This window comes from Armigeres subalbatus, chromosome 3 (assembly GCF_024139115.2).
Source record: "Armigeres subalbatus isolate Guangzhou_Male chromosome 3, GZ_Asu_2, whole genome shotgun sequence".
NCBI classification, from domain to species: Eukaryota; Metazoa; Arthropoda; class Insecta; order Diptera; family Culicidae; genus Armigeres; species Armigeres subalbatus.
In genome coordinates, this window is record NC_085141.1 from 142997928 (window position 1) to 143006684 (window position 8757).

At 38.3% G+C, this 8757-nt stretch overlaps 1 pseudogene; it reads left to right on the forward strand.

Moving 5' to 3' along the window:
- The window catches only part of LOC134222024 (uncharacterized), a 24387-nt pseudogene extending 16026 nt beyond the window's left edge, over positions 1 to 8361 (forward strand).
- Positions 8362 to 8757: the final 396 nt, after the last annotated feature.

The window sequence follows — 8757 nt, forward strand, 5'->3', positions numbered from 1 at the left end:
CCTTTGAAACGCGTCCGCTGGTTGGTCTACGCTTGGGATGAATTGCAGCGAGTTTCCCTCCTTTGATAAGTTCCCGAATGAAAAGGTATTTGATGTCCGCGCTCATTCGCTGGAAGGATCTCAGCTCCTCGCTATACTGATGCACGGATGCTGTCTTCCATGATGATGAATGGTGTGTGATGATATTCAATTATTGAGAAGTGATGTTAGCCACCTTCTTTTGCAGCAGCAGCGCACAGTGCAATCAATTCCCTTCACTCGTTGATAAACTGATGGTTGGTTGCCGTTTCGTTGACCACGAAATTAGATTCCATATAATAGATATGCATATCCTGATAATGATTTTCTATCATCTGGATCGTTTGCAAATCTGCATCCCAAATCCTACTAATGGGGCTTATCTTCATGTTTTGAGTATACAATTTTGTGTCGGTCGTTCCCGTAGCACGCAATATTCGTTTAATCTGACCAGTGCCAGTCCGTGGCACAGTTCGTATATTGTTGCTCAAAATGTGACTGCAGTACAAATATCTGGTCTTGATGTTATCGAAAGGTATTGTAGGCATCAAGCAATTCTCTGTAAGGCTGTTCGGTGAGTTTTCCTCAGACTTCGACCATTTGGTGTTGTAATCCAATGGTGTCCACTCGGTTTGCACTCAGGCATTCAAATCTTTTGAAGCTTCTCTATGTATTGTGGTTGAGAAATTTCTATCGTCTGATTTTCAAAATCACGTACGATTTCCATTCCCAGAAAATGCTTTACCTCAACATATCTTTCATTTGGAATAACCTTCCTAACTTTTCCTTAACCCAGGATATATCTTCGTTATTCTTTCCATTACCAGAATGTCATCTACATATAAGATGAGTATTATTCCTTTGGATTTTGACTATATACAACAGTCATTTTCAATGGAATGAAACCAAGTTCGTATAGCATCATCAGCGTTTATTCCATGATCGAGCTGGCTTGCTTCAAGCCGTATAAACACTTATAAGTTGAACAATGTGACCGATCATTTCCATTTTTGGAGTTTCATATAGATTCTCGTCTAATTCTCCATTTAGAAATGCAGTCTGACATCCATTTGATGTACATGCAAATTATGTTCGTTGCCAGTGTAGGCTAACCGAACGCTCTCTAGTTAGCAACTGGTGCATAGGTTTCAGCGAAATCAAACCCAGGACGCTGAGAACACCCTTTTGCCACCAATCTAGCTTTATACCTTCCATCTTCTTTCATCGAAAACCCATTCGATTGAATTGGTTTTACACCTTTTGGTAGACAGTTAACAACTGTCCAGTGTCATTGATGTAATGCGTCGAGTTCGTCTTGAATTGCCAGTTTCCATTCTTCCAGTCTTCAGTTCTCTTCGTTCTTCTATGTTTTGTGGAATAACTCGTTACATATCCGCGACATGTGCTTTATAATCTGAATACTCAAGTTGGTATTTTTCTTTTCTCGTTACTTCGCCGTAACCCTTGTTGTTCGTCATCTTCATCTTCTTCGTCTGCGTGACTTTCGCATGTACTTTCATAGTCAGTTCTTCAACTGATTCTTCGAGTGATTGTTGATCTTCCTGATCTATCTCGACTATAGTACGATCACCGTCTATCGAATCTTCCGCTGACAACTGTTCCGTTCCATTTCTGTGCCTTCTGACAACATTCTTTGATCAAATCGTGCGTTTATAATCACGTCTTGATCCGACGAAATTATGTTCTTTTGATTCGGTTGACCTAAAATCATCATTGATGATATTAGACTCGTTGAATATCACGTTTCTACCAATCTCGACAGATCGTATTTTTTATCCACAGTCTATATCCATTGTTTGCGTATCCACAATATCAATGATATCGTTCTTGGATCTAATTTTCGTCGTTTTTCTTTCGGAACTTGTTGTGTGTTCGACAAACACTCTTAAATTTTTCAAATTTGGTCGTCTTCAAACCAATCTCATATGGTGTTTTGTTTTCATCTACCCCATTTGTTGGGATCTATTTATCAGATATGTTGCTGCATATAATGCTTCCCCACATATCCTTGGATAGCTGCTATCTACAGCATTGCTCTAACCTTTTCCATCAAAGTTCGATTCATGCGTTCACTAACGCCATTTTGTTGTGGATATGGAACTGTAAATATCATTTGAATTCCATTTTCTTGCAATAAGTTTGAAATTCGTATTGGCATATTCTCCACCATTATCACACCTTAGCATAGAAATTGTGTCCAAAATACGATGAAACATGGCTTCAAACCTTGAATTTCTCAAAAACTGATTTATTTTCAAAAGATAAACTACCAGAAAGTGTGTAGTCATCTATAAAGGTCACAAGTAGCGGTATCCGTCATACGTTTCCTTTTCCATGCTCCGCATACGTCTGAATGAATTAATTCAAGCAGCCGTTTCGATCTTGGGTGTTTCTATATGTATGAACTTGTTGCGGTCTGTTTCTAACATCCTTACACATGTCGTTTTACTCCAGTCTTCGAATGTATATTGATACCCCCAGCCATTCCTTTCTTTATTAGCTTTTCTATCCCCGAAATACTCAAGTGTCCCATTCCTTATGCACAGTCTCTAAACTCATTGATTTCCAATATATGCTGAACTCAGCATATTCTAGACTTTCTTCCCAAACGAAATCAATGGAACAAACCTTCAATGAAGCTTCCGAAGCAATCACCGTCCTCATTTTCAAAATGACCTCTTCATCAATGAAAGTAACCCTATTTCCGCTTTACTAGCTTTTCTTACAGAAGGAGATTTTCTTCAAGTTCGGGATGAAAAAGCATTGCACATTCAACATTCTTTATTAAATTTTTCCCGACAATGCTTTTCAACAATCTTCCCATCTTGTAGCCGAAGCTTTCTCAGACTTTGCTTGGAAATCAACACAGGTTCTCAAATCTTGGATATCCTCCAGAAGATTTCTGTCGTTGACCATGTGGTCGCTCGCTCCCGAATCTACAACGAATCTTACCGCTTCCTCTCAAACTTTCTGGCTTTCTCCGCGTTGGTTTAGTATCATGGCGATTGTTCTTTTGGGTTCTTCTTCTTTTCTTTCAGGTACTTCTCCTTCCTGGCACGAACTTCTTCATTAAGGACATTTGTTCTTAAGTGACCGATCTCGTTGCATCAAAGCAACGGGTTGTCGCCTTCTTCGATGCTAGCGCTATGTTTCGGGTTCCTTCTGAAAGTCTTCCCCGGATTCGGCGTCGAAAACATCCGCTTGATGTCAGTCACGGACTTCTCAACTCTTCATTGGACAGAACAAGCAATGCTCCTTTCACATGTTTGTAATGGTCTGGAATAGCGCTGAGTAGGGGCATGGACCTTCTCTTCTGAGTTGTTCAGAACGCATTCTCCACATTCTCTGATTATCAGATCGTATTCGTCGAAGGTTTCCCTCAACGAGTTATGTTTGCGGTATTTGATGAGAATAACCTCTCCTGCTGACCATGCAGCGGTTCCCTGCCTCGTATGTTTTACCAAAACATCCATGGCGTCTTTCGCGTATTCAGTCCGATGAGTTTGTTGAGGATGTCGTTGTTCACAGCATGACGATCTCGTCCAGAGCCCTCAACGTCTTCTTCTTTTCGTTGTTCAAACTCCATCTCTCCTTCTTCTCTCTCTCTTCCGATTCGCCGGGAACATATAGTATTCTTCAATCGTGTCCTGACCAGCGTATGAGCTAATTTAAGTTTAGCCAACCTGCTCAATACGCCACTTCAGGCTGGAAAATTGGCCTCCGTGCCATCAAAAACATTGGCGCGGTCCCGCTGAGCAGGACGCCGGTGATCGGCAGGTGCGCTCGAGGTTCCCTCCGTAGCCACCGCCCTGCGTCACTGCTGCTCGCCGAAGTCATTCCTTCTGGTTGCTCTCCAGAAGCGTCTACCAGGCCAGAATCGTCCACGTCAGAATCGTCCACCGGTTCAGAATCTCCACCGGTTCAAAGTCTTCCACCAGTCCAAGATCGTCCACCAGTCCAGAATTGTCCACCAGTCCAGAGTCGTCCACCAGTCCAGAATCGTCCACCAGTCCAGAAGAAGTCTGTGTCCAACGGTATAGTACGACCGTTACTGCCAGTTAACCACTGGGCCCATAACCATTTGTTGAGAATCTTCTTCCAAATAATACTCGGATTGTTCTCAGGTTTGAAGATAATTTATTGAGCTTTCAATACGCAAGTGGTTTATATCAAACATGGTTTTTATCGATCTAATCATTCTGTTTCAATTCTGTATAGTTCTTTCATGTAATCTACAGTGTATCATATTGTATGACAACTAATTCTAACTTCTAAGTTCATGTACTCCGTAAAGCTTCTTTGCCACAAAGCTCTTCGTATATTATTGCATACAATGTCATATTGGATACAAGTTCTTCTTCCATAGTCGACATTGGATTGACAGAATGACATCTTGTTTATCAGTATTAGAATGAATGGCAAATTGTTATTGTTTATGTTTCATAGTGCAATCAATCGGATCGAAACATTTTTCTCAACATTTGCAAGGTTTGGATACCCAGAAGAAATACTGTGTGATAATGGTCAGCCATTCTCTTCGGACGAATTTTCGACTTTTAGTAAACGAAACGGGATAAAAATTAAACATTCGGTTCCTTATGCTGCATTCCAGAATGGACAGGTAGAGAGACAAAATCGTACTATTCTAAAATCTATCAAAATAAGCGCAGCTATGGGACGATTGGAAAAGTGACTTACAAGATTTCCTACATGCCTATCAGAACTCCACATTCAGTAATAAATTTCTCTCCCCTGAACTTATGTTTGGATGGAATATAGGGATACTACTCAAACTCTACTCAAAGTAAGTATAAACAAAGCTGAACAAAATGATGCTGCAGAAAACAAAAGGAAAACTATACAGTGACGAAAAAGGAAAGCTAAAGAGTCTACCATCGATGTTGGAGACTAGTGTTGTAGTGAAAATTTTATTCGGAAAAATAAACTTTCACCAAATTTAACCCTCAACAATACAAAGTTATCCAAAGAGATGGAACACGCCTTCAATTGAAAATCCTGAAACAGGTGACATTGTAGCCGGCATGTAAATCACCTCAACGAACTTTAAATAAAACCCATTATTGGACAAAGATGCAATAGGTATTACTCAACATATTATCAAAAGATGTAATTATTCAAAATCATCGTAGTTTTCATATAAATTTTATTTCAGATGAGAATTCAAATCAACTCTCACTGGTATACAACTTCAGGATGCCGAGACTCTAACGCGAAAGAAACTAAAACACAGGACGTCGTGCCACCATCATCACCCGACGAATTGAAGAAGCGACGACTCACCGAAGCCAATCAAGTTAAACCAAAAGACAGAAATGTCTACCTAAAGATTTCTAAACTTATTGTATAATTTAAATAGTAATGAACACTAATTAATTTATTAGAAACTTATTGTAAACAAATAATAGTTTAATCTAAACATATAAACCAATAGTAGAAAAGAGGAGAGATGTAGGATCGCAGTAGTCGATATATATTATTCTATTGGCAAGTATCTAATAAATAATCATTCTTATGTCAACCGCCAACGCATAGAGACGTTTCTATAAGGCCTACGATAGAATAAAGAGCAATGAATTAAACTGCGAATAGGTATATTGTTTGATGAGCTGGAATAAAATGTTAAAAGTACAAGACAACTGATCTGTTTAGTTCACAGAAACAAAGAGGTAATGTAGAGGAGGTTTTCATGTCACTGGTATCGTTTTCAGTAGTTTTCTTTGGATTATTTTATCGGGGAGAGTTGGCCCTGAGATCAACCAACGGACCTCTCCATTTTTCCAGATCTGATCGGGTGAGCTGTTATAGCCAACCGATGACGATAACGTAAGCGGATATTCTGCGTTAACTAGATTGTCTTGCTCTTTTTAATGATCGAGCGTGTTTTGAAGGGAGTAATTTCTTTTGGAATCCTATAGCCTGTCGATCTTCGCTTTCCTTCATTATTGGAAGATAATAACCCTTTCCTGAAAGGTCTGTGAGGGCAACCCTAGAACAGGTGGATGGTCTCCATTAGGAGTGGCGCTTAAACCATCCGCTAATCCTTTCGGAAGGCGCGGACGGATCGTACGGTTTTAACGTAAACAAGAATATGGGTGATTGTAACGATCAAATCAGTTTTGATTATCGTGCTATATTTGTTGGAAGAACTTAAACAGGCTATATGGGTTGGTTGCTTTATGGAACCATTTTTAAATTTTCTGGCAAATGCAATTTTCGGGAAAAAGTGCAACATAAGGATCAATAGAAAAAGCCTGTCTGCGTTCAATTTCGGACATCCATCGTCAACGCGTTTTTTTTAACTTTTAACAAACACTGAGAAGATTCATTTTACATCTCTTTGATTTTACTATTCAGCAGTTCAGTCTCGTCCAAATTGGTGAAATGGCAAAAATCAATTGGACAGTTTTATGTGTCTGGCTTTATGTTCACAAGGCACGAGTACAGCATTCATAATTTGATTCAAAATCCAATTTTTTTCTCATTGGATCAAACAGAATCCATTCAAGCATTTTTCGAAATGTATATTTCTTGGGTTTAATTCATAGGAAACCTAAAATAGAAGAGAAATATTTAATAACAATGAAAATTTGGAAAAGAAATAATATTAGAGATTCCGTGAAGGATGTTGGTTGACGTTTGTTTATTTACGTTGAAAACTTTCATTATATCAAGGCATACTTGATGAGTGCCAATGTTTTCTACCTCTTGAATGTCAAACTTAAAGGAACTCACGCCGCCATTATCAAGCGCAAAATACTGGATATACATTATCGAAAAAGCTACTGTAGTTTTATCCTCGATTAAAGTTTAGCATCATTTTACACATCGGATTTGATAGCTATTGCAAGCACTAATCTATAAGATCTTTCAAGTCAAATTAGTCGATGTCGGTGGTTATCCGCCTGAAAATTGATAAAAGATATGGTAATGAACTCCTCGGTTCTATTCAGTGTAAAACTGTCCTGTGCATTATATTCTTTTTTTTCATTAGAATGTTGCAAATGAAACTAAACAAACAATAAACGAAATTAGGCACTCTATTACTCTCATATGCCTAATTTTGCGCCCAAATCGAAAATCTAAAGAAACACAATATACATACAGTTTCACACTTTTCAATAGTAATGACGAATAAATATATCCAACAGAGCATAATGGATACAAATATTTCTAAAAAGTAGCCAGTTTTGACAGTAAATCATTTGTTTACTTCAGTGTCTTCGTCTCAAGCTAGCACAAGCAAATATGGCGGTCGTTGGGAGGACCGAATTGAAATAATTTTATTTGGTGTACTAAATCAAGTTTGTTTTTCAAGTTCTTTCGTGAAAAACATTCAACAACAATGATATTTTGTAATTTTACAGATTTTTCAATTTGGCTGGTACCTAAAAATTGAAAAAAATAAATGGGGAAGTTAGAGCGCGCGCGAAATTAGGGCACATCACGGTATTATTTTCCATCCGGAACACGTGTTGTGCAGATATGACTTACCGTCTGTGACTTAACTTTAGCATTATTTTTATATTTAAGGTTCGTCTACAAAAAAGTGACCAAACTTTTCTTGGTCCAATCCGAGACACTTTATGCATTACGTATTTACGTATTACGTAAAAGTGTATCAAATCGTTTCAAATCGATTGAGAACTGGGAAATTGTCTTTTTCAATCTTCAGTATTTCGGGCACTTATTTGAATTTGCTGGTCATTAAATCTTCTTATATTTAAGGATGCTCCAAATTTACACAAGCCGTTCGATAACTGTAACAGTTAGCGAACGCCGCTAAAAAAAAAGGGGAACGCATTTCAGATATCAAACCTTTGCACTCGACGTCAGGTAATAATGAAAAAGCATTTGATTTTGGAGCGCAATTCAACTGACATTGAAGTTCAGCAATCCTATAACCGCTAAACTGTTCCTACAATCGAGTTGTAGTTGAAAGCATAGCTTAATCTAAGCTATTCAAAAATATATATGTACAATCATCCATATTACTCTCACTCTCGCTAGACCTTCCAGGTTATTATCTCGGTTATTAGGTAAAATGCTTAAATTTCCTAAGATTTCTACGATATCTAGGGTCTAACAAATTAACTAAATTTTTGTTGATCCTTCAGAATGCCTAAATTTTTGAGTACTTACGGAAATTGTCTAGATTTCTTTCGATCTTTCGGATCTAGATTTTCTAAACATTCTATTTCTATTGATTCCCTAGACTTAACAGATCCATCATGGGATCCGGGACGTTTTAGGGGACGCCTGTTACTGCGGGACATGTGGACTGAATCCGGGACGTCTGGTTAGTTTAGTCTACAAGGACATAGGTTAGCAATATAAATTAATTCGGCGTGGGAACACACACGATCCAATGGCAATATTCACCCCCATCTTGTTTACGGACGAAAACTTTCGAACGAATGCAGTTCGTTCGAATCGTTTCCCCTTTGATTGGCGAAACGAGAATCGCATCTGCTTTTCGAAAGCGCGTTCGTACGTAAACAAGAATCAAATATTTAAATCAATCGAAATCAATATTTTCAAATGGTTTAGTTTCGAGCCACATATAGAAACCATGCATCACAAGCACCACGGATCACAAATGAACGAGGACGAACCGCCCATAATATAATTTCAACAGATATTATTTGGTTATAGAACAATTTCTTTCCCTATCGTTCTTCTCAGCGAAATGTATTGACG